This window comes from Notamacropus eugenii, chromosome 1 (genome assembly GCF_028372415.1).
Source record: "Notamacropus eugenii isolate mMacEug1 chromosome 1, mMacEug1.pri_v2, whole genome shotgun sequence".
NCBI lineage: Eukaryota > Metazoa > Chordata > Mammalia > Diprotodontia > Macropodidae > Notamacropus > Notamacropus eugenii.
This window is the reverse complement of record NC_092872.1, coordinates 531,054,901-531,082,715: the sequence shown is the minus strand read 5'-3', so window position 1 is coordinate 531,082,715 and position 27,815 is coordinate 531,054,901. Positions and strand designations below refer to the sequence as shown.

The following is a 27,815-nucleotide window of genomic DNA, read 5'->3' as shown; positions in this document are numbered from 1 at the left end:
TATGACTTTAAGGTTTGCAAAGTACTTTACATGAGTTATAATATTAGATCCTCACAACAACGTTGGAAGGTAGGTGCTACTCTTATTCCTGTTTCACAGAGGGAAAAGTTGAGATACAGAAAAGTTAAATGACTTATCCTGGGTCACACAGCTAATAAGTGTCTCAGGCAAGATTCAAATTTAGGTGTTCCTGACGCCAAGTCTAACATTCTTCATTCTGCACCACAACCCTCATTTATCTTTCTGACTGTAAATACAGATGGTAGGAGGTACCTGGGTAAAGGGGAAAGAACACTGACTCTGTCATCAGAATATGGTTTCAAATCCTGCTTCTGACAGTTACCTGTATGACCTTAGGCAAATCACTCAATGCACCTGGGATGCGGTTTCTCCATCTGTAAAATGAAATGATTGAGTTAGTTGGCTCTAAGGTCCCTTCTATCTCTAGACCTATGATCTTATGTTCCAGATTTTTCTTAGGTTGGATTTGTTTCAAGGCAGGCTACACCCAGTTCTTACTGCAAAAGCTTCTTTAATCATGCCCCCTTTGAGGGTTTGGTATACTGAGCACCACAGCCCCTTAAAGCTCTCAAGTACATGTAGAAGAAAGAGAAATAGTTTTCCTTCCCTCCCATGGACACCCACAAAGAAAGGCAAAGGTATCCCTTGGGATAACAGCAACTGACATTTATAAAACCCTTTACATCCATGAGGGCTGCTAGGTGGTGCAGTGGATAGAACACCAGTGCAGGAGTCAGGAGGACCTGAGTTCAAATCTCACTTCAGACACTTGACATTCACTAGCTGTGTGACCTTGGGCAAGTCACTTAAGCCCAATTGCCTCATCCTGGGTCATCTCCAGTCATCCTGATGAATATCTGGTCACTGGATTCAGATGGCTCTGGAGGAGAAGTGAGGCTGGTGACCTGAACAGCCCTACCTCACTCAAAACAAAGTCAAGTGCAAATCATGTCATCATTTCTCTGATGGCATGGTCTTCTTCGGCAATGAAGGATGAACACACACATCCATGATCTCATCTGAACCTCACAACAAAACTCTGACAGTTGGCACTACATGTATTTTTATTCATATTTTATGGATTAAGAAATCAAGACTCAGACAAGGTAAATGACTCACCTGTGATAACACAGCTAGTCAACAGGTTTGGAACCCAGATCTCTTCTACCTCCAAACACGGTGCTCTCTCAATTTTTCCATGTTGCCACTGGAAGCAGCCCCAGGAAGCAGAGAGGAGACCTTTCAGGCCATTCTGTTGGTAAGAAGTTTCATCTAAAAATGTCCAAGGCTCCCAGAAAGGAAGACAGCTCAGCTTTTTAGATCCATTTTCAAAGCAGGAGAAACTAAGGCATAAGATACTACAATGATTCTAAGTCACTTTCCCATGACAACTTAATCAATCAGAGGATCCCGGTGTTGGAGTTACAAAGAACCTCAGAGGCTATTGAGTCAAACTCTTTCATTTGGCAGATCCAGAAAGGATCTAGACAAGTTAAATGGTTTGCCCAAAGTCACATGGCCACTAAATAACAGAGGAAAGATTTGAATTCAAGTACTTTTGCTCCAAAACCAGTGCTCTTTCCCTTGTCCTATGCATAGTACTTTCCAAAAGTTGCCCATCTTCCTCATACCCCAAACCTGAGTCCAGCACTGTCAGATATATGAGCAGTTTTGTGGACCAGATGGAGGATTATAGCTTAGATGTCCTATCTGTGTGCAAAGTGGTGTTTCAGAAGAATGAATCTGACATCTCTATATAAGACAGCTTAGGGAGGCAGACTGGATCCCAGAGGACCAGGTGTGAAGTGATAAGGGCCTGAACTAATGATATATCAGTGGGTGGGTATGGGAGGCAGCAAAAAAAAAAAATGGGAGTAGGAAAAAGGATAAGAATGAAGGATGTCTCCAAGGCTTCTAGTGTGTCAAGAAGGACAATAATTATAGCCTCAAAAATTCAGAGTTTAAAGTATGATGGGACAGATTATTGTTGAGTTGTTTTTCAGTTGTATCCAACCCTTTGTGACCCCGTTTGGTGTTTTCTTGGCAAAGATACTAGAGTGGTTGGCCATCCCTTCTCTAGCTCATTTGACAAATAAGGAAACGGAAGCAAACAGGGTTAAGTGACTTGCCCAGGGTCTCCCAGCTAGTAAGTGTCTGAGACCAGATTTGAACTCAGAAGATGAATCTTCTTGACGCTAGACCCAAGTCTCTATCCATTGTACCACCTAGCTGCATAGGACAGATCAGCCTAGGCATACACCCGATAATCCAACTGGATCCTGATGGAGATGAAGATGTGTAGATCATCTGTGTAGAGATTAGGGCTAAGACAGAAGTAGAGATTAAATCTGAAAGTACATTTGTAAAGCTTTTCTTTGGAAAGTTGAATTCCTTTTCCCATTGAAACAAAATCACAAAAGGTGATGATACTCCCAGCCTAACTGACAAAAGTCTATCTAACCCATACTCCCTGAAATACAACATTGAAAAAAGTTGCTATAATAACAATTAGATTTTGAAAATTAAATCGATTATTTTTATTTATCTTAAATGCCAATGGTTAAAAAAACAGACTAGAGGAAGCCTACAGAAACTTTTGTGTTAATTCTAAGGACCAGAATTCTAAGAGCTCTCAAGCTTTAGAGAGGGTGTAAGCAGTTGTTTTATTTTAACTTTTTTCGAATTACAAAAAGAGGCACTGTGGCATACAGTAGTGTGCAAATTACTTGGTGTAAAATAATTTTGATATGGTTTCATTTTGTGAAAGCAAGTGTCATGCATGTACATTTTTACTGACACAAGGCTGACTCAAGATAAATCATCTTGACCAGATGAAACTAGATTGAGCTGGTTTCCACACCTTTAATTAGTTCTCTTTCAGTTTAGTGCTGAATTTTGTGTTTCAACTATTCTCTTTTTGTTGTAGTATTCCATGATTTTTGATATATGTATATAACTTTAGGGAAATGTTCAAAAGTTACTACTTTTAAGGAGCACACTTCAATGACTGTTAAAGAAATTGCAGCAGCTGTTGGTGTGAAGAAATCAAGCATCTCAAGAATGATTTAAGCCTCCAATGACATTTACATCAGTCATACTAAAGTGCAAAAAAAAGTGCAGCTAAAAATAATGCTAAAAGATGATAAAGTATTGCCATGAAACAGCCTAATTAATCATCAGAAAGCAAGCAAAGATCTGCAGAAGATTTTGACTGCTGAAGCAGTTGTTCTTGATTCCTCTACAGTCTAAGTTTCTTAAAATTATAAGAAAAATGAGAAAGTGAGTTTATTTTTTTTAAAGTTGCTAATTATTTCTGTGAAGTGAAAGTGACTATCTTTGGCAAGAGAGTACAAAGATGAAGTACTGAAGATTGGGGGGGGGAGTAATTTTTACTGAAGAAATTCACTTTTTCATTCAAGTATATACCAAAATTATTATCAGAAGAAAGTCATGTGAGCCTCTAATATCTAGGTGTCTTCATCAAACTGTAAAACACATACACCCAAAAAAAATATTTTGGGTTTTTTTTTAGCTTCCAATTGACCTAAAAACATTGTTCCCATTGAGGGAAGGATGAGCTCTGATAAGTACATTGATATACTGAGAAGAACTGCTCCAGAATTACAGAAATTCCCAAATGTAGATGGAATACTTCAACATAATTTTATACCATGCTCCACATTGATAAAAACTGATAAATTTATCCAGGGGATAGAAATAAATATTCTTTGATGGCTTGAGAACTTGCTTGCTTGATTTATTTATGTATTTATTTTAGCAAAGAAACCCATTCATCTAAGTTGATAGCAAAACAGAAGTCAAAGAAAGAATGTATATGAAAATATATACCAGAAAATACAGAGTGAAAGAGTTCTCCCATTGGGAGCAAGGTAACTCAGTTTATCCTAGAGAGAGAAAGAGTCCTAGATCTCAACCAAGGGGGAAATTCCCCAAAGATTCTAGTGTAAAACAAAATGGTAGAGGGACATGATGGAGATTTCCACAATGTCTCATGTTGACTTCTTCTCAGAATCTTATTTTCACTTCAACAACCTGGAGTTGCATTGCCCACCTTCTCTCTCAAAGGTGAAAGCCAGAAGACTGAAGAGACTGACAAGACAGAAGTGACTAAGAAACCCAGATCTCTCTTCTCTCCCACTCTCATCAACTTTGCCTCTCATGGATGTATGGGGCATTGCTTTCCACCAATGAAGAGAAGGATGGTTAGAGGCTCAAGTTATATTCCTCCTCTGGTACAAAACTGTGTGCATTTCTTTAATATAAATGCCCATTGAAAACATGGAGACTGATTCAGATTTATAAGAATAAGAGTCATTCCCCACTTGATAAATGGTCAAAGGGTATGAAATGACAGTTTTCAGAGGAAGAAATCCAACATACCAATAGCCATATGAAAAATACTCCAAATCGCTAATAATTAGAGATCTTCACATTAAAACAGCTCTGAAATTCTATCTAACACCCATCAGATTAACAACAATTATTTTAAAAAAGAAAATGACTATTGCTGGAGGGTCTATGATAAATAGGTACCTTAATGTACTGGTGGTGGAACTGTAAATTGATATAATTATTCTCATAAGCAAATTGGAACAATGCCACCAAAATAACTAAATTGCGCACACTCTTTTACCCACAAATACCACTACTAGATTCACATGCCAACGAAGTTAAAGAAGAGGACCAATATGTGTAAATAATATTTATAGCAATTTTTTGGAGAAAAGAAATAGAAACTAAAGGGCTGCCCATCCACTTGGAAGTGGCAGAATAAATAATAGTATGTGAATAATATACTAATGTGGCATTAAAAATTATTAAAGGAACAGTTTCAGATAAATCTTGGAAGACTTTTATGACCTAATACTATGAAGTGAACTGAACCCAGAAAACAATTTATACAATAACAACAACATATAAAGACAAAGACCTTAGAAAGACTTAAGAATTCCAAGCAATGTAATGATGAGCCATGATTCCAGAGGATCAATGATGATGCATTCTACCTACCTACTTTTTGGCAGAAGAGTGATGCCCTCTGAGAAGATCAAGACTGATCCTGTATCATTTTCTCCTTGATCTTATTTGATTTCATCCTGTAATTGCTTAAGTCATGACCCTTTGTCTCTCAACTTGATTCAGAGATTCATCTAGCCTGTAATGAATTTAAAGGAGTAGATATTGGTTTGGTATTTTGTACTGAATTCTGTTATTCTATCCTGTGTTTTATATTTTATTCCACCCTGTGATTAACTAGATTCTATATTTTATATAACAGCCCTAGTCCTCCTCTTTGTCCCTGGGGAAAGCAGCTCATAAGTTCAAAGTTCAGCTTTGAAGCTGAATGTATAAGCTATGGCTCTCCCATAATCACTGCTAATTAAAGAAAAACTCTGCACATGGGAATTGTTATCTCAGCAACACCTGTGAATCGAGTATGCCAAGAGAAGTTTGTTATTTCATATAACTTCAACCTCTGAGAAGCTGAGTGATATCTGTGTGCCATTCTTGAGAACCAGACTAAGTTGGCCTTGACTCATCTTAAGGATCTGTCCTTAAATTTTAGGTGGCTTTATCTTATGCCCAGGCGCCTTCAGTACCTATGACCTCAAGATGTAGCTGGACCTCATAGATTCACAAAACATTCCTTAGAGATGGAAGAGGTAGGCCTGATGCCCATATGTACTTTATGCCCACCTTCCTTAAAGTTACCAATCATAATTTGCTAATCCATGATCCCATAATCAATTTTTGTTCTTGTCTTTGTTCTGTGCTTATAAAAACGTATTGCACCCTCAATTTGGAGTCTTTTGGCTATTCAAGGGGTCAAGAGATCTACTTTATTGGTAGGTAGCAGTCCTACTAATAAGACTTGCCTTTGCTCAGAGAAGCCTATCTCGATTTACCGTTTTGTTAAATCATAAACACAACTCAAAATGCAGAAGGAGACATACATGTCTGAACAGAACCAACAAAGGAAATGAGCTATACTTGTGATCATCTTTTGTTTGGCTTTACATTAATAGCTAACATTGACATTCCAAATGGGCAGCATGACTTCATCAAGCACAGGCCATGCCATACTAACCTTATTTTTTTCTTGACAGCATCAAGGCAGGGTACCATCGCTATAATTTGCCTAGACGTTAGCAAAGCATTCAACAAAATATCCCATGATATTCTTGTGGAATTGGTAAAGAGATGTGGGTTAGATGATAATAAAATTAAATTATTTTGCAACTGGCTGAATGGCCAAACTCAAAAAATGTTTCACTGTCAGCCTGGCAGATGATCTCCTCTAGAATGTCCCAGAGATCTGCAGTTGGCCCTGTGATGTTTAATTTTCGTTGATGAGTTGGATAAAGGAATAGGTAGCATGTTTACAAAATTTGTAGATAATAATAATAACTATTAGTAACTAGCGTTTATACAGTGATTTAAGATTTACTAAATGCTTTACAAATATCTCACTTGATCATCAAACAACACTAGAAAGTGAGTGCTATTATAATCCTCCTTTAAAGAAAAGGAAACCAAGACGGAGGTTAAGTGATTTGCCCAGAATAATACAGTTTGGTTGGTATCTGAGTCCAAATTTGAACTCTGGTCTTCCTGACTCCAGGTCTAGCATTTATTCACTGTACCACCATTGGACTTAAGAGTCAGGAGTGATCTGGGTTCTAATTTTACTCCTAGTGCTAAATGCGTTGCCATGGGTAAATTACTTCATCTCTCAAAGCTTCAATTTCCTCAACTATAAAATGGGGATAATAATGTAACTTGCCCGGGGTAACATAGCTATTGAGTGTCACAGATTGGATTTGCACCAAGTGTTCCTGACTCCAAATTCAGCACTCTGTCCACTGCACCCTGAGCTATCGTTCTTGTGGGTATAAAGCTGGGAAGGATGTCAGAGAGTCAGAATCCCAAAATATCATGACAGGCTCGAGCACCATGCTAAGTCTGGTAAGAGGAAATCCAAAAGGGATAAAGGTCAAGTCTGATGCTTGAGTTCAAGAAATCGGTCTTACGAATACAGGAGGGGAGAAGTATTAATAATAGCTAACATTTATGTAGCACTTACTGTGTGCCAGGTACTATAGTAAGTGCTTTACAGTTACTGTTTCATTTAATCCTTACACCTTCTCTAGAAGTAGGCGCTATTATCATCCCCATTTTATGGGGAAACTGAGGCAAATAGAGATTAAGCGACTTTCTCAGGGTCACACAACTAGGAAGTATCTGGGGAATCTGAACCCAACTCTTCCTGACTCTAGCCTTAGTGTTCTATCCACTATGCCACCTAGCTCCTAGTTAGAAGGATCTCTTAGTTAGAAGTTTTCTGAAAAGGATCTGGGAGTTATAGTGGACAGCAAGTTTGTTATCATTCAGCACTATGTTGTGGTATCCCACAGTGCTAATGTGATCTTGAGTTCCATTAAAGGAAGCAGAAGTACCAGGAGCGAAAAAGTCACAGTCCCACTGTGCTTAGGGCAAACCCAAAGTAGACAAAGGGTAACCCCAAAGAACAATGGGTAGAAATTGCAAAAAAAAATAATAAATTTAGGCTAGATGTAAGGAAAAAACTTCATAACGATCAGAGCTGTCCAAATATGGAATGTTCTGCCTTGTTTTTGAATTCCAAGGGCATGCTATAGTGCCCAGTACATAGTAAGCACTTAGTAAATGCTTACTGACTAGATTGCCTTGGGAGATGATGTGTCCCTCAACCTTGAAAATCTTCCATTGGAGATTGAATGGTTCCCTACCAGATGTGCTATGCTGGAAACTGCTTTCAGATACAGATGAGTCTAGCCGGCCTTTGGAGACCCTTCTGGCCCTGGGATTTGGTGATTTGTATAGTGCTTTCCCTCTTTCCCCATTTGATTTGGTCATCCCTACATCCCTATGAGGGAGAAGTATTAGGTGTAAGTATTACTCTCCCCATTTCACAGATGAAGAAACTGAAGCTAGTCACAGAGGCATAGAACCTAGAGCTTGAAGGGACCTTAGAGAACAATTATTCCAACCCTCTCTTAAGGATTTGCCTTAGGTCTAACAAGTAGTTATTAACTAGGATTTGAACGCAAGACTTCCAATGGCAGAAATAGTCCTCTTTCCTCTCTACATGCTTTCCTTAATGGCTGGCTGCTGGATCACAAAAAGATTGGAACAGAGGGAGATTAAGAGAGATTTTTGTAAAATAACTGAGCAGGGGCAACTAGGTGGCACAGTGGACAGTGCACTGGCCCTAGAGTCAGAAGGCCCTGAATTCATATGTGACCTAGCTGTGTGACCCTAGGTTAAGTCACTTGACCCGGATTGCCTCCCCAAAATTAAAAAAATAGGGTAACTCAGTAAGAGATGGGAGAAAGAGAGACAGACAAACAAAAGAAAGGAGGTTAGAGGAGATGTACATTTGTGTGGAAAAGAGAAAGAAATGGGTGTGTCCAAACCCTTTGAAGAGGCAAGGTGAGAGCATTTTCTATGGCAGCTACGAAGTGTTGGCCATGGTCTACCCAAGAGAGCTCTCTTACTATCTCTGATGAGAGAGGGCAAGAGAGCAGCATGGAGACAACATGATACAGTAGAAAGAGACTGACTCACTAGCTAGAGGACTTGAGTTCAAATCCTCCCTGCAATGCTAACTCTTTTTGTGACTTTCAACAAATCACTTCTCTTTCCTGGATCTCAGCTTCCTCAGTGATTGACAGCTAACACTGATCACTGCTACAAGTAACAGATTAGCAATTCAGAATTTCCTAATCCTATTTCCACACTGATTTACTCTGATAATTTGGGACAAGATGCTTCTACATCCAAGGCATAAGAACAATGAGACAGATCTTCCGTATTTGTCTGAACACAGGTCACCTCTGCATACAGGTTGCATTCTTAAAGTGAGTTCTTTCTGAAAGGAAAAAATACATATGTGTACCCTGAAAAAATAATTGCACACATTTTTAACATGGAATTACCATACCAAAAATATATTTACTGTGAAAGTTATTTTTGCATTTCTTTCCATGCAAATAAAAATGTTTTATTCATTTGTCATCATCACCGTTCTTCTTCTTCATCACTTTCATTGTCATTCTCTTCTTCTAGTCTTCCCACACTATGCCGTCTTCATATTTTAAAGGCAGCATCTTTTGAAGCCATGGAAGATAAATTGCAGATACGTTCTTCCCCATGTGGTTAGAATCCCATTGCACTGCAAACCTACCACAATGACTATTTAATTTGTTCTGCCTGGCGTGGGGATGCATCATCACTTACAAGAACCAAAGTTCTGCCTTTGGGGGTCACCTTTGAAAGCCTTCTTCAGTGTCATGGAGAGAACTTGCAGCCCTGAAATAACTATTGGGTCTGATTTTGATGAGCTGATTTGAAGAGTCAGGGATAGAGCACTGGACCTTGGGGTCAGCAAGACATGAGTTCAAGTTTGGCTTCAGACAATTAGCAGCTGTATGACTTAACTGCTCCCTGCCTCAGTTTTCTCAACTGTAGAATGATGATCATAATACACCTACCTCATAATAATACTATAACAATACATATGCTATTTCATATGTATACATATGTATTATGTGTATATATGTGTATATATACACATACATATACATCAGAGGACTCTTTAAAAAATCAAACGAAATATTTGTAAAACAGTACTGTAACTGGGACATAGTAAGTACTTAATAAATCCATATAACCTTTTCTTTACCTTCCCATCATCCTCATAAACATAACTTCAGATGCACCTGGAATGAACATTGCTGTGTACTACTAGTGTTGTTCAGTTGTTTCCAACTCTTCATGACCCCATAGACCATAGCACACCAACGCTGTCTATGGGATTTTCTTGACAAAGATGCTAAAGTGGTTTGCCATTTCCTCCTCTGGTAAATTAAGTCAGCCAGAGGTTCAGTGACTTGCTCAGACTCACACAGCTAGCAAGGGTCTGTGGTGGATTTGAACTCAGATCTTCCTTACTCCAGGCCCAGCAGTCTATCTACTGAGCCACTTAGCTGTCTCCATGTGCTACAGACACAATTAATAAAGACCTCTACTGACTCATATCTCATACAAGTCAGATTTTTAAGGGAAATATGGCCCATATTCAAAATAGTTCAGTAGTTTCAGTGAAAAATCACTATTCTAAATAATGGTCCGTTTCAGCAGACTTAGTGGTACAGTAGGGAAAGCATTAGATTTAAAGTTAAAAGGCTTGGGATTGAATCCTAATTATGACACTTACTAGCTGTGTGGCCTAGGGCAAATTAACCTCCCTGTTTCCTCAGCCGTAAAATGAGAGGGTTGGACCAGCTGGCTTCTTAAGTCCCTTCCAATTCTAAATCAATGCTTGTAAGAACCCCTTTGTAATCATGTTTTGTTATACTCAGAAGTTCTATACTTAAGATGTTAAGGTGACTCAAGGTGACTTGAGGTCAATTTATAAGCCAACAGATTTCCTTTCTTTTCTATCATTCATTCAACAAACATTTATTAAGTTCTTACTGAACTGAACACTGGACATATAAAGATAAAAATAAAATAGTGTCTTCCCTCAATTAGTTTACAGTCCTTCTTACACCCTAGTCCTAGATTTCTGTCCTTTTCCTTTCCCTGCATTGGAATGAGGTAGGCAGCCAGGGTGTTGTTATTTAAGGCAGAGAATCCACTTGTTTTTCAACGTCCTGATGTGAAGACAGGAAATACAGACAAATGCCAAGACTGTTGGCTGATTTGCTGAGTGTCTAATAGGGGTCCAACGTGGTAGGATACAAGAGCATTATAAGCAGTTTTGTGGACCAGATGGAGGATTACAGCTTAGATCTCCTATCTATGTGCAGAGTGGTGTTTCAGAAGGATGAATCTGGCATCTCTATATAAGACAGCTTAGGGAGACAGGCTAGATACCAGAGGACCCATTTGCTTCTTCAGTAGTTCAGGGTTGAGGTGATGAAGGCCTGGGCTAGTGATGCATCAGTGATGGAGCATGAGAGAGGAAGAAAGGGATAATGGTTAATAGTCAATGTGGGTAGTGAAGGAGGCCTCCAAGGCTTCAAACCTGGGTGACTAGTATGGCAGAAAAGATGATGAGTATGGCCTAAAATGCATTGTTTGAAGTGTTAGTGGGACAACTGAGTCTGGCCATACACCAGACCATCTAACTCAATTCCAAGAGGGAGATCAAGGATGAAGATGTGTGGATCATTAGTGTAGAGATGAGGACTGATGCCAAGCTACAGATGAGAATGGAAAAGCTCATTTGTTTGGTTTTTTTGTTTGTTTGTTAGTTTTTTGACAGTTGTCTCTTTCTCGCCCAGGATGGAATAGCAGTGATCTCTCATGGGTCCAATCTCACTGCTGATCAGCAAGGAAGCTTTGACCTGATCTAACCTGCGCTGTTTCTCCCAATCTAAGGGCTTCCCCTTCCAGGGACTCTCTACATGGGTACCATTCAGCTATTTCCCTATTGTAGCGCCTCAGCTCCCCCAGTAACAGGAATTACAGGAGGGTACTACCGTACCTGGATGATTTGTAAGTATGTCTCCACAGAAATTTAATGGCCCGTAGAAAGAATGTGTGTTACAAGAGAATTACAGGTGCATCAATCTGGAAGAGATCTCAGAGCAGAGACTAAAATTCATCTGGTCCAGCCCTCCCATTTTATCAGTCAGGACCCTGAGGCCTGGAAATGTTAAGTGCCTTCCCAAGTCACATCAGAGGCAGGATTGGAATCCAGGTCCTTTGATTTCAGTGTAGGTCTATACCACCCTGCCTTCTAAAAGATGTTCATCTTCTTTATTCCTCAAACTGGCCCTTTAGGTATTCATTGGCCTGTTGCTGATTTGGCTTAGGGTATTTCAAATGCAGAGAACTTGCTCTTTTACATCTCAGTATCCCACAAAGTTCCTGGCATCATACTCTGCACCCTGTGGGTACTTAGTACATACTTGCTGAATCATAAATGAGCAGCTAGAGTCTTCCCACCTCTCACAGTGAAGTTGTTCATGCTATCACTTCACAGGAAGACTGAGACCCAGGGAAGGGCCAATGGCCAGAGATTCTGAGCTCAGCTTGGGATTTGCTCTGGATTTACTACTGGGCAGAGCTACAGGCAGATATTCTAGTCCCTGTGCCTTTTCAGTTGGAGAGTGGAGATTGCAAGAGAATACCATCTTCCAGAAAATGGGATGGAGAGAGAGAGGGAGTAGCAGGGAGGAGGAAGTTGGGAGGAGAGAAAGCAAATATCAAGAAAGCAGTGACATGGAGCAGACCCTCTGGACAGTGATTAGGGATTGACCATGGATCGTCATGCTCTGTATGTGAGGCCAGTTGAAGACTACCGGATCCTGGGAGAGTGGACCAGAGCACCATTATGAGAAGGAAGCATGTCCTATTAATATTGGCTATTCTTAGTACTCTGGGGCAAAGCCTCATCATTAGATCCTACTTATGGCTCTGTCGCTGGGGGACACTGGACTTTGTTGTTCCATACCTGTTTCCTCATATGTAATAGAATAATTCTGTTTCACAGAAATTCCTATTGCTAACTCTTCCTCCTGTCTAACTCCAAATAAAATACAGGCTTGTTCAGCAACCTCTTCATTCTGCTATCCTGACAGGAAACCATTTGACCATAACTCTTGAGGGAAACTTAATAGAAATGTAGTATGGAAGAGGAAAAGCCAGTTTAGGCCTAGGAGATGGAAAATTCTTTCCTATCCCCTATGCTAATCATCTCCAGGTGTTTCAAAGACAGATCATAAAAGTTATTTCTATCCTCTTTTCTGAGATGACTTAGGAGATTTACACCACATGGGGGAAACTGTTGGGTCATCTGGAAATCATGAGCAGGGCTTTGGGCCAAGAGCTCTGCTCACTTCCTTTCATTTCATAGGTCCCAATCATTACTAGTCCCTGGAACAGCGTAGAACCTCTCCTGGCTCTGCTCATCTCACTCTTGTCCCATTCACAACCCCATTAGGCAGGGAATAATGATCATTCCAATTCTGAGGAAGGCCCTTTTTAGGGGGAGGAGATAACAGAACCATAACTAACATGGATAGAATGGAGATTTGTCCAAGGGTGCTGACATTCAAGGAGGCAAGTCCCTAGACCATTGCTCCCATGCATCATTGTGATTCTTTCTCAGGGCTTGACCTCTTGACCAACCCCCACAGGGGCAAGATCAGACCACCCATTTTCCCAGTGACATGGTCAGACCTGCACTTTAGGAAAATCACTTTGGCAGCTGAATGGAGAAGGGATTGGAGTGGGGAGAGACTTGAGGTAGACAGACCCACCAGCAGGCTATTGCCATAATAGAGGCTTCCAGTGATGAGCGCAGTAGCAATATCAAAGGAGAGGAGGCATATTCAAGAGATATTGCAAAGGTGAAATTGGCAGATCTTGACAACAGTTTAGATGGTACTATGTTACTCTGGGCAAATCATTTAATGCTTCTGAACTTAAGTTTCCCCATTTGTAAAATGGGAATGTTAGTAGCAACTACCTAGAAACCTCTCATAGGGTTCATTAGAGGAACAAATATGTTAGCATACTTGTGTTTTGAAAACCTTATAGCACTAGACAAATGTCAGCTGTTGTTGTTTTATTTTCGTTATTATGTCTCAGTTCATCATATGGGTTCCGATCAGTCCCCAGAGGTAGCAAGCTGTTGTTAGTAAGTACCCACATGTCTATCTACGGCAGGAGAAATGTGCCTCCAATCACTTCTCCCCAGAATGCTCCTTCAGGGGGACAGACAGTGCACTAGCCCCTCCTAATTGGTGATGCGGTCCAGGGACAGGTAAGGAATGGGGATGGGGGAGTTAGAAACTCAAGGAACACCCCTGTCTGTACAGAATTAGAGGAGTAGAGAGGGCAGCTGCTGTGGGAGCTGAGTGATGACTCTCCATGCTGGCCATACTGAGAAGAAAAATTATTCTTTCCCCCTTCAACTTCCAGGAAGGCTCCCTTGGGTGAGCTGAGATCATTATTAAACATTTCTATAGCACTTATGCATTCTGAAATTAACATTGTATTAGTCAATCCTCAATGCAGTTACTATTATATGAGGCAGGGGAACATATGTCAGACTTAGTAATAATATCTGATATTTATGTAGCAGTGAAGGTTTGCAGAATGTTTCACATATATTATGTTATTTAGCTCATAAAAGATGCTGTTGGATCCTTACAACAATCCTGTGAGTTATGGGCTTTATCATACCCATTATACATATGGGAAAATTGAGGCTGAGAGTGGTTATGTTACTTATCCAGGGTCACATAGCTAATAAGTATTTAAGGTAGTATGATAGGTGGTTCTGGTCTAGGCTGGTTCTCTGTGAGTTTAGCTTCAATATTAGAAGAAAATGAGATACTTATAGATCATTTAATGATTAACAAAAAGAGATTTATTTAACCATAGCATAGAAGAGCCAACAAGGATACTGCAGAATTCAGTTTGGGTAGACATAGTTCCCCTCTCCATTGCCTCCACATGGATACATATCTGGTTATCAGGGCAGGGTATAATGACTTAGGCCTTGGTTTATCTTCCAAGTATGAAGGACATAATTCCACAGAGGTGGCCTTTCTATACCCTTACATGACCATGTCAATATGGCCAGAGGTCATTAAAAAGCTGCATCAACAGAGAGGACCTTGAATCTTAATATTAGGCACAGCCCCCTTACCATTTAGGGAGCTGGACACAGGGGGAGTGGAGAAGGGGAAGGATGGGGGGAGAAGATGAAGCAGAGGAGAGGGGGGAGGAAGAGAGAGAGATCTTCTCTGATAGAAAGTAGAATTCAAAGGCAGTACTCCTATCTCCAAGTTGAGCTTGCCAAGCCATTGTGTAAGGCTACATTCTTCTGACTTAGAGTCCAAAGACCTAGATGTTTTTGAGTCCCAGCTCTAGCATACACTAACTGTGTAATCTTAGCCAAGTTCTTTAACTTCTCTGAACCTCAGTATCCTCCTGTAAAGTGAGGACCATAATACTTGTCCAACCTTTCTCACAAGGTTGTTGGGTCGCATAGATGCTTCATAAGCCATAAAATAGTAAAGAAACACAAGCTTATTTTCTTCTACCCGAAGGGAGAAAGTGATACATGCCAACCAAAGGACAGAGGGAAGAACTATGGATTTGGAAACAGGAGCTCTAAATCCTGGCTATGCCATTTACGGTGTGAGACCTCAGCCAGATCACTCAGTTCCCTCACCTGAATGCCTTCTAAAGTCCCTTCCAGCTATGCATCTACAATGCTATGACTGAGATTTTCTTCCCTACAACAATTATTAGGGGAAGAAGAAGCAAAATCAACTCAAGTCTAGGAGTTTGGTTTATAGGGTTTGTGGTATGTTCCCTACAGTTTATGTCATTTCCCTAAGAGTCAGTTTCCCTGTGTATAAGATGAGGGCTTGACCTAGATGATGAGAGACGGCATAGCAGAGTAAACAGGACACTGGACTTGGAGGCAAGAACATGTGAATTCAGATCCTGCCTCTGACACTAACTAGCTGTGTGACCTTGGACAAGTCATTAACCTCCCATGGTGCCTCAATTTCTTTCTCTGTTAAAAAAAATAATGACAGAGTGGAACTCAAAAACCTGTATGGTCCCTTTTAGTTTAACATCTATGATCCCACGAGGGATCATGACTTAGAGGATGTCAAGCAGCCAGACAGAAACCAAAGCAGGCTCCTAAGTCAGAAACTCTCCATTTCCAGGCTGTTCTAGAACCCCTCTGCCAGATGTAAAAAATAACTTTGCTGGGGGAAATGCTGGCTCTGTCATTGACAAGAATGAACCAAACCACATGAGCTGTCCAAAGGTACCTTCTCATCTCATCCTGTAACATGTAAATTTATGCTTCATAATAGGACTGGATGAGGCAAGGCTTTTTAAAATTTTCCTTTTTCTTTATTTTTTTTTTCTGTCACACACATTATCTTAATAGAAATGCATATCCAGGCACACACTCCACAAGAGTCCATTTTTGGAGACTTTCTCTTTGGAGTGCATCAACACTGCAGTGAGAAATTAGAAAAGACAGTTTTACTCAGCAGCATCTACCAGCTTCCTCCTTAGCAGCAAGAGCCTTGACGAGCCCCAGCTGAGAATAGGTATTCAGAACACAGCCTCCCTCTGAGAATCCTAAATGACTGGTGGAGGAATCCTAGTTGTTGAGTCCATCTGTTAAGTGCATTTTGCCCAGTCTCATATCTCTCTTTCCCTCCCTCAAAAGCATTTCCCATCCCTCTGTCTCTGCATCCCAACACACCCATGTCTTTTTGTCAGCCACTTGAAATCATTAAGGGAACCTAATTAGGTTTGTCAATCCCTGGGGCTGTCTGGGTGGCAAATAAGGCATTTTATCTACTGTCCATTAACAGTCTGTTGACTGAAAAGGAGGCAGCATTTTCCAAGTCAGTGCACAGCTTGCATCAACTTATTTTCCAGGCAGTAATTTCCTTCAGGAAACTGGGAGTTGCCCAAGTTCTTGGTAACCCATTCAAACTTAGTCCACAACATAAAGCCCCCTGGCATCCCTGGGGGATGTCTGAAACAAGCTGCCCCAGGACTTGAAGACAGTTGCCAAAGAGGTCATAAGTCAAATTTCTTTCAGAATCTCCCAAATCCTACTAGGGGAGGGGGAAGAGGGGATGGGAAGAGGTCAATAATCTCTTGGATTATATTAGACTCCATCCTATTTTAGCAGATATTGGAGAGCTACCAGTATCTGACTGGTGGGTATGGGTTTGGGTATGGGTTGGACTAGGAAGGGATTCTTAACTTTTTTGGTGTCATGTGACAGTCTGGGGAAGCCTGTGATCCCCTTCTCAGAAATATGTTTTTCAAAGTATAAAATAAAATGCAAAGGATTACAAAGGAAATCAGTTATATTGAAATATTACACACATTTTATTTATATATCATAACAATACATATATTATTATAATATAATACATTTAAACAAATTCACAAACTCCAGGTTATGAACTCCTGGACTCTAGTTCCTGGGGTGCCTCTCAATTCTCATATTCTAGGTAACTCTGTGATTCATTTCAGTTCCAGAAGATGGGGTTTAAAATGGAGTGAAAAAAAGAAATTGTTTTTAAAAGAATGCTGGATCTAGAAGCAGCAGAGCTGAGTTTGAAGCCTGCTCTGCAAGTCAGTATCTCTGGGCCTTAATTTCCTTATCTGTGGCCTCTAAGATCTCAATTACTTTTAAATCTAAAGTTAGCAAGCATTTATTATATACCTACTCTATATGGGGGCACGGGGCAGCTAAAGAGCACAATGGATAGACCCCAGGGACTGGAGTCAGGAAGACTCCTCTTTCTGAGTTCAAATATGGCATTAGACACTTACTAGCTGTGTGACCCTAGGCAAGTCACATAGCCCTATTTACCTCAGTTTCCTCATCAGTCAAATGAGCTGGAGAAAAAAAATGACCAACCGTTCCAGTATCTTTGCCAAGAAAACCCCAAATGGGGTCATGAAGAGTTGGAGACAGTTGAAAGCTATAAACGACAAAATAACTCTATGCCGTTGACACTCTTTAATGCTCAGGATATAAGAACAAAGATGATCAATTTTCCCCCATGCTCTAGGACCTGATATTTTGCTGTATTTATGGGAAAGTTCTTTAGTCAGGACTGGGAGGAGATTCATGAGCAGGAATAGGTAATAAAAACTCCACTTCTCCAGAGGATCGACTGATGCATAAAAAGGAAGCCCAGGTTATCTGCCCTTAGGTTTTCAGAGCCAATCCAGGATGGCACTAAAATTGGGTTTCATGGGTCCCAGTCCGTTTCTTCTACTGATCTGGATTAGCAAGGTAGAGTGTGCTGATGTGTGTGTTCATCATTCATTGCCGAAGAAGACCATGCCATCAGAGAAATAATGACATGACTTGCACTTGACTTTATTTTGAGTGAGGGAGGGCTGTGCAGGTCACCAGTTTCACTCCTCCTCCAGAGCCATCTGAATCCAGTGACCACACAGGTGGTGAATGATAAGGGCAGGATTTGAGCTCAGGGTTCTCTGACTTAAAATCCACTGCTCTTCCCATTGTATAACATTGCCTAACATTTGGTAAGCAGGTGGGAGAACTGCTTAGATCCTGAGAATTCAATAGAACAGAACTTGACTTCCAACCTTCACAGAACCAACCCACTCTCTCTCAAGTTTCCCTCAGAACTTAGTATCTGAGATGCTTCATCTGAAATCCATGCTCTGCAGGGCCCCACAGGAAAGAGTTGCAGTCTGGATTGCTTCTGAGAGCCTTAGCTTGTGAGAGTCCCACATCAGCCCTACAAGGACTCTTTATCATATATAATAATACTAATAATAAAACTGGCATTTACAAAATGCTTTCTTCACTGCAGCTTTTTACAACTGCAATTATCCCCTTTTTATAAATGAGAAAACTGGGATTCAGATAATTATTTGCCCACTCAAACCCACAGCTACTAAGTTTCGGAGACAGGGTCAAACTCAGAGCTCCCAAATCCAAGCCCGGAAACACCCCCCTCACCTTTAAAATTTTTGTTGATAATTTTTGTTTTTATGTCATCTGTCCTTTCCCCTCCTTACCCAGAAAGCCTTATATTAAAAAATTTAAAAGATAGGGGAAAAAATTCAGAAAACTAATACCTTAATCAAGTTAAGGCATTATATAAGGCATTATATCTCTCCAAAGAAAGAAAAGAATTAAGATCTCAAATCTTTTCTTTGGGACTAATCTTGATCATTACAATTATATGACTCAATTTCAAATTTTTGTTCATTTCACTTACATTGTTGGAGTCATGTGTTAATGGTTTTCCTGGTTCTACGTTTTTGACTTTGCATTCATTCATCCTTCTCTGTATTCTTCATATTCATAATTTATCCTAAGCACAGTAACATTTTACTACTTTCATGTACCAGAAGTGATGAGCATCTACTTTGCTTCCAATTCTTTGCTATCAAAAAAAAATTATTACAAAAATTTGGGCATATATGGAAGCTTTTTTTAACCTTGACATCTTTGATGTATACTATATGCCTAGTAATGTGATTTCTAGATCAAAAGGTATGGACATTTTAGTCACTATGAAAGCATACTTCCAAATTTCTTTCCAAAATGACTGGACTGATTCATAGCTATACCAATAGTGTAGTAATGTGACCAATGACCCTTTCCAACACACTACACTGAAGAAAAGGCAAGTGACTAGAAACTAGAGTGTTAGAGAATTAGATGTTACAAAATGAAAAGGGGTAAGTTTAAGCCTTCTGCTTCCTCAAAATCATCAGGACTCTATCCAGAATGGGGGCTCCTAAGTTATATGAGAGAGAATATTACTGATATTGATATCTCAGTTTTATACCTCCAAAAGTGTGGGAAGCCTGGATTTAGGTCTTTTTTCCTAGAAACTAAAAATAACTATTGGTGATCTGATGAGCAGGGACATGTTGTTTTACCACCCATAAATGCTCAGAGAAATCTCGTGTAGGGGTTTAGCTAAGGACAATAACTAGAGAGTAAACCTTTCCCACTAGGAGGTAAAAGGGCAGTGGTTAGACTAGGCTAGTGGAAACCATATTCTAAGAGTGAGGTCCAGAAGATGAAGGATATTTCCTCCCTTTCCAGTGACAGTTTAATAGGTGAAACTTCTTGTTTTATCTTCAACTAAATGGTCGAAATTTAAACTTGTGCAAAGACTTTTTTGGAGATCCAAGAGAATAAATACATTCCAAATAAATACTTGATTAGGAAAGGAGAGAACTAGCTGCTTTGGGAGGATCAGGAAAGGCTTTCTATAGATGTGTGTTCTTGAGATGCATGATGGAAGTAAGGGATTCTGTGAGGCAGATAAGAAGAGGGAATACATTTCAGGCAAGGACAAAGAAATGGGAATGGAGTGCCATGTGTGTAACCTCCACAAGGGCAATTTGAGGAGGACATAGGGTGGATGAAGGGGAATAATGTATAATGAGGCTAGAAAGGTAGGATGAAGTAAGGTAGTGAAGAGTTTTAAACACCAAACAGAAGAGCTCATATTTGATCCTAAACTCAATAGGGAGCTACAGGAGACAATTGAGTAGGGGAGTGACATGATCAGATCGGCACTTGAGGAAAATTACTTTGGTAGCTTTATGGAGAATGAATTGAAGTAGGGAGAGACTTGAGACAGGGAGACCAGCTATTGCCCAGGTGAATCCAGGAGAGCATTGATGGTGACCTTAAGTAATGTGGTGGCTGAGTGAGTAGTGAGAAAGGAACTTAGATGAGACAGTTTGTGTAGATAGAAACAACCCAATGTACCAGCCTTGCAGCATTGTGCTGATGTCACCTCTGCTCTCTGGTTATCTCCCAGAATGTTCTAGAACTCCTAAGAGGACGTCTCCATACAATCCTCTGGATTGACAGCAGCAGCTCTTGGGGTGCTGCAGGCATGTTTACATCTCAACATCTGATTGAGCTTTGCCTGATTGTTATGAGTGTTCCTTCCTCAAAATATGTGCAATTCCCCGTGTCAATCAAGCTCTTTTCAACAGCAGCTGCTCACAGAACACTTGAAAATGTAGTTTTATTTTGAAATCCTTCCAACTCCAGCTTGCATCATCCCATCCATGCTAAGAGAGCCCACTGGCTGGTGAAGAAAACCATTGCTTCCAGCACATAGCCATAAAGAATGAAAGGAGAAGGGTAGGCATCCCACAAGTCACTCTCCTTTTCCCTACTTAGGGCATATTTGAATGAGAATAGGATCTTTCTTTCACTCCCCCATCCCCACTTGATTTGTTCTGTATCCCATTCCCCACCTGGAAGGTACATCGTTTGCTACCGGTAACAGCCCTAGAGATCCATGTGTGGCCTTGATGTCACAGCTGGATGATGAGCAGATTATGGTAATTTCATAAGCAGGAGATGATGGCTTCAGGTAGGAAACAGACAGTGGAGAGATCAGAGTCATAAAGGTGGGCTGGAGGACCATTACCCAATTGTGTGCTGGGCCATTAAGCAGCTGATGCCTGGTCTTCCCTCAATCTTTTGTAGAAGCATTAACCTGGGAAAAAATATGTCTGTCTCTGCCTTCTTTTTCTAATTTCTCGAAGTAGCTCTGAGATCTCTGTTGAGCAGCTCATTAATCTTTGTAATAGCTTTAAAAAGGACCCACATCATAGGTCTTCTGGTCCCTGTTTGAGGGAGATGAGGAAACTAGGCACAAAAGAAGTTTATGCTTTTTATCTTGTGGTCAAGTTGGTTCAGAAAAAGGCTGAAGTCAGTCTGGTCAGCAGCATGAGTCGCATGCTTCTTGGGTACAGTGGACAGAGGATGATAGTGCACCTAGCCCCTGTCAGGTCTCATGGTAATGAGATAAATGTGCTTAGAAAAGAAAATATTCAATAAAACCTAGCAAGTTCTAGCAAAGTAAATAAAATGCTGGGGGGGACCAGAATAGAAATACATACATATATATATATATATATATATATATATACATATATATATATATATATACATATATATACAATAATGTCACTAGAAAAAAACAAAAAAAAAACTGAAACTGAATGCTATGTAATTATAATGACCAAGATAGGCCCAGAGCAGGAATGGGAAAATATACTTTTCTCCCTTCTTTGCAAAGATTGGGGACTATGGGTATAGATCATCACATATACTGCCAGACATGATCAATGTTAATGTATTGTTTAATTGTTCTGAACTGCTTTTTATCTCTCAGTTTTTTTTATTCTTTGCTGTATGGGATGACTTGTTGAAGAAAGGGATGTCAAAAATATATTTGGAAATTAATATGATGTAGGAAATTGATTAAAATTTATCAATTAAAAATTTTAAAGAGATCTTAAAATTAAGATATTAACTCCCCAATTGATAAATGAGCAAAAGATATAAACAGGCAGTTCTCAGAGGAAGAAATTAAAGCTATCTATAGTCATATGAAAAGTGCTCTAAATCACTATTGATTAGAGAAATACAAATCAAAACAGCTCTGATCACACCTATCAGATTGGCTAACATGACAAAACAGAAAGATGATAAATGTCGGAGAAGATATGGAAGAGTTGGAACACTAACTCATTGGTGGTAGAGTTGTGAGCTAATCCAACCATTCTGGAGAGCAATTTGAAACTATGCCCAAAGGGCTACAAAAATGTGCATACTCTTTGACCTAGCAATATCGCTTGTAGGACTATATCCCCAAGAGATCATAAAAATGGGAAAGGGTTCCACATGTACAAAAATATTTATAGTAACTCTCTTTGTGGTGGACAAAAATTGGAAATCAAGGGAATGCCCATCAATTGGGGAATGGCTGAACAAGTTGTGGTATATGAATGTAATGGAATTCTATTGTGCCATAAGAAATGATGAACAAGAAGACTTCAGAGAGGCCTGGAAGGACTTCTATGAACTGATGCTGAGTGCAATGAGCAGAACAAGGAGAACATGGTGCACAGTAACAACCACAGTGTGTGAGAAATTTTTCTGGTAGACCTAGCCTGTTGCAGTAATGCAAGGACTTAAAACATTCCCAAAGAACTCTTGAGTTCCACGTCCAGAGAAATGCTGTCCATATCCAGAGAAAGAACTATGGAATTGGAACACAGAATAAAGCAGAATTTTTTCTTTTGTGTTGTATTTTGTTTTGTTTTGGTTTTTCTCATGGTTTCCCCCATTCATTTTAACTCCTCTATGCAACATGACTAATGTGAAAATGTCAAAAAAAATTGAGATATTAATGTCTTAATTTTTTTAAAAGGAAACATCTTAAATATTCTTAAAAATAAACTAATTTTTTAAAAAAAAACAAGGTTATCAATGAATATGCCTCTGTAGAGATGGATACAGAGGTGCATAAAGGGAGACTCAAGAGATTGAATTAGATTGAGATTCAGATCATAGCATCATAGATTTGAACTGGAAAGGACTTTGGAAGCCATCTTGTTCAATAATCTGGGTCATGACCAGCTGTCTTAATTTTTGTCTTGCCACTGCACTTTGATAACCCAGAAAGAGAGAGTGAGGCTAACAACTTTGTGCAACCCTGCCTCACTTAAATCCAGTTCATGCACAAGTCAAGATATCAAACATGATGTCGTTGGCCCTTTCTGAAAATGGGCGGATAACAACAATTCAATCAATCCCTTCATTTTATAATAATAAAATGGAAGACCAGAAAGGTTAAACAACTTGTCCAAGGTCTCATAAATAGTGGTGAAGCAAGGATGTGAACCCAGGTCTCTGACTCCAAATGCAGCATTTTCTCCAACTATACTATGATGCCTCTTCTAGCATATTGGAAAAAATGTCAAACTGTCCATTGGAAGACCTATTCTCAAAATCTTGTTCTACCCACTTACTACATCATCCATTTAACCCCACTTTTCTGAAAAATAGTCATTCAACAACCACTTATTAAGCACCATTTCTACAATGCACATCGCTAGTAGCCGAGAAGCTACAAAGCCAATAAGACAGTGTCTCCGCCCTTCAGGAGGATTGATCAGACCTGCCTGCTCTACTTAGTTGTTGACAATATCAGATGAGATCGTGGTAATGAAAACGTGTCACTGTGTTTTGTAAATTGTAGAATGCCATGAGGGATTTTTATTACTCAAATACAATAAGAATCACTTGCCTTTCTGTGACAACTCACACCAACCCTGCATGAGGGTCAGTCAGGAATGCTTGTATCCATTTCACAGAGGTCAAGAAACTAAGTTACAGAAGTTAGTGACTTACCCATGGTTATGCTTCGAGTATGGCAAAACAAAACTATGAAGCAAATCTAGGGTCTCAAAGGAGCTTCAATCTAGAGCTAGGAATATCATCAGAGGCCATCCAGAACCACTCTCCCATTTTACATATGAGGAAACTGAGGGCTAAGGAGGTTGAATTGCTTGTCTAAGAGTTACATTGGTAGTAAGCACAGGATTTGAACTAGTATCCTCTACCTCCTAAGTCAGTGTTCTTTCCACTGGACCATGCACTGGAAGCCTGAAGTCTCCTTAATCTAGAGGCAGATAGGTGACAAAGAGGATAGAACACTGGACAGGAGTTCAAGTCCAGCCTCAGACATTTACTAGCTATGTGATCCTGAGGAAGTCACTTAACTTTAATTTGCCTCAGTTTCCTCAACTGCAAAATTGAGATAGTAATAGTACCTACTTCATCGGGTTGTTATGAGGATCAAATGATATAATATTAGTAAAACACTGGGCACAATAAGAAATGATGAGCAGGTGGACTTCAGAAAAATCTGGAAAGACTTGTATTAACTGATGTGATATTAACTGGGTGAAAAGAGCAGAAACTGGAGAACACTGCACACAGTAACAGCCGCATTGGGCAATGGCTAACTTTGACAGACTGGGCTCTTCTTAGCAATGCAAAGATCTAAGACAACTCCAAAAGGCTCATGATGGAAACTGCTGCCCACATCCAGAGAAAGAACTATGGAGTCTGAATGCAGATCAGAACAGACTATTTTCTCTCTCTTTTTGGTGTGTTTTTTTCTTTCTCACGGTTTCTCCCATGTTTAATATGAATGTATAACTAGGGACTTTATCAGATTGCACGCCATCTTGGGGAGGGGGGAGGGCAAGGAGGAGAAGAAAATTTAAAACTCCAAAGCTTATGGAAGTGAATATTGAAAACTAAAATTAAATTAATTTTAAGGAAAAAAAAAGAAAGGGAAAAAAACACTTAGCTCAATACTAGCACATAGCAGATACTTAATAAATGTTTCTTGCCTTCCTTCTAGAGCTCTTTCCCCTTCACCACACTATTGCAACATAGTGGAAAGAGATCAGTTCCCTTGCCCCTGTGGCCTACCATAGGTACTTAGTCTGCTTCTACTTCATACTGGCAGAGCTGTAAATCGATGTCTCTCACTTGGGGCACAAGACAATGTTCAAAAGCAGGGGGAATGGAGGATGGCATGTGGTACACCAGGTGATGGTGGGGATATTACCAAAGTCAATCTAACCAGGGGCTGGTGTAGCAAGGGAGAAGACTGCCTCTTCTCCTAAAGAGTCTGGTCTTGTGTCTCACAGAAGTTGAAGGAGAAAATGGGCCTGATGGAGAGACAACATAGCCTGGGAGAGGTGGTTGGGAGAGGTTGGACTGTATTGTGTAATGGACCAGAGGAAGAATTTGGGATAAGGAATGGGAAATGACACTAGCTATGTGGAGGAAGTTTCTTCTCCAACCACAGAAGCAGCATGCCTCACCCCTTAATATTGATACCCTAGGGCAAGGTCCCATTTACCTCATTAATCAAAACTGACCACCTTCATCTAAGATCTGGAATGTTCTCCATATTGTGACTTTCTGTGCTTCAGATCTACTTTGGACCTGGAAGGGAAGGTTTTTTCAGATGATCAGAAAGGCCTAGTCCCAGGTTCCAGACTCCAAAGTGGGTTGTCAAAGATAAATAGGACAGATAATAAATTAGCACTTAGAGCCATAAATTTAGAATAGGGCTTGCTAGTTTAATCCTCATATTTTAATATGAGGAAATAGACCCAGGGGAGTGAATTGTCCAAAGTCATCCAGTAAGAATGTGAATTTAAACCCTAGGTCTTCTAACTCCAAATTCAGCAATTTTCTACTCTACTGTACCTCCTTCAGAAGGGAATAGACTTTGTACCATCTAAGTGTGGAAAGTCTGCTATGTGACCTACAACAATTCAATTTACCTGGGTGGGCTTCAGTTGCTTCAAGGCTTTTAAAGCCTTTCTAGTTCCCAATCTATGACCCTATGATCTTGTGATTAAAACAATGGCACCCTGGCCAATGTGGGGCACTTAGTTGCCAGGAAAGGTAAAGTAAAATGGGTTCACCATCCTAACTCATTTTTGATTCTTCTTCACCTATACAGATTCTGGCTTCAGATTGTCACATGGTGGGAGGAAGGCTCAGGAGCCCTCATTGCTTTTGACAACATCTCCCTCAGCCTGGACTGCTACCTTACCAGTGAGTTCACCCAAATTCATTCCCTTCATTGCCTCCTCCTGAGCTATTGCCCCACCCAGTCAAATCCTGCCAACAGCCCCTCTCTCTCACTTCCTGTCAAGTCCTACCAATGATCCCTCCCTGCATTCCATCTTTTGATCTTCCTTAAGTGAGCTCTACCTAACCAAGGTGCCATGGTATCTTCTGTTTTCCAGTTAATGGGGAGGAGAGAATATCAAGGGATGAAGCTCCCAATTCAAGAAACCTCTTTGAGAATATCTATAAGAAGTCACCACAGGAGCCAAGATCCCTGGAGAATGGACATGGGGAGAACCTCAACTTTGATCCAACAGGTAAAGGCTAAATCTTTACTAAATAATTTATTTCTGCCAGAGACATAGAACCAGATGGATATTTTTACTTTTTTCAAAGGAAGAATTTGCTTAATAACTATGTAGCTCTGCAAGAAAGCAGAACTATCATTTGGAGCCAAAAGGCAAAAATAGTGTGAAAATTGCAAAGAGGCTCAATATCAGGAAAATTTCCTAAGAATTAGAGCTGTCCCAAAGCGGAAAGGGCTCTTCTTCATTAAAGACCTTCCAGAGAAGACTAGATGACCACTTGGGGATGTTTTAGTGAAGGCTCATTTTCAGGGATAGGAAGGACCATCTGACTGCTGAGATCCTTTCCCATTCTCGATCTTCATGATTCTGTGAGTCTCCCTGGCAATCTAAGCAAAGGGGAAAGTCTAAAGAATGTGAGGACAAAGCCCTCCTCTCTTCTATGCCTGAGAGATGCATATTTTCTTAGCAAGAAGGGAAGAATTTGCCTAAATATGGTATTAAAACCCACACACTTGATAAAAGATGTTTAGTATTGTGCTTCAGAATGGACAGGTGATTTCAAAAGATCTCCTTCTATAGCCAGGAAGTATTTTTAAACCTAATGACACCTTAGATTTCACATTTCTTGGTTCACAGCTAGGACTAGAGGCAGAGAAATCCTTTGTTGGAAGTAGGCAACTCCAGGGGAGAGCTTCTGCAGTTCAGGAGTGCCTGTCATGAATACCTGGCTAATAATGTTTTCTCATGAGGTCTCCTAAGAAATACAAGTGCCATAATGCTAATGGAGCAGACATTCTAATGCAAAGAGGGGTTTGGTTTGGGCAGGAGTTTTATCCAATGAAGAAACAAAGCACATTGTAAGAGGCTCTCAAGCCCCCATGTATGATCTCTCCAGGGAAGGGTAGAGAGATTTCAACATCTTCAGTTTCTAGCTGAACCTCCCAAAGCAAGCTCACTTGGTTTTCCTTGTATTATCTTCAATGCCTTACATGGGACAGACACTGATGAACAAATGAATGAATAAATGATCCAAGAAAACTTGACTCTGGCAAGAAGTCAGTTAGTCAGTCAACAAGCATTTATTGTTACTATATGCCAGACACTCCTAACTAGAAGAAGTTCTCCCCTATAGCTTCTTTATTGTTATTCAGTCATTTCAATTTTGTACAACTTTTTGTGACCCCATCTGGAGTTTTCTTGGCAAAGATACTGGAGTGGCTTGCCATTTCCTTCTCCAGCTCATTTGACAGATGAGGAAACTGAGGCAAATAGAGTGAAGTGACTTCACATAGCTAGTAAATGTCTGAGGCCAGATTTGAACTCAGGAAGATGAGTTTTCCTGATTCCAGACCCATTGCACCACTTAGCTGCCCAACGAGATCCATTATTATACTTCTAATATAGAATTATAAATTCACGATGCTCACGTT

The 27,815-nt window shown here is 40.1% G+C and overlaps 1 long non-coding RNA gene across 1 annotated transcript in view; it reads left to right on the top strand.

Annotated features, from left to right (window-relative positions):
* LOC140520249 (uncharacterized) overlaps window positions 1-26,381 on the top strand; it is a 38,301-nt gene extending 11,920 nt beyond the window's left edge. Inside the window, exons 2-3 of the long non-coding RNA XR_011972437.1 lie at window positions 25,968-26,062; window positions 26,257-26,381. This is a non-coding gene — a long non-coding RNA (uncharacterized lncRNA). The remainder of the gene's footprint in view (window positions 1-25,967; window positions 26,063-26,256) is intronic.
* Window positions 26,382-27,815: the final 1,434 nt, after the last annotated feature.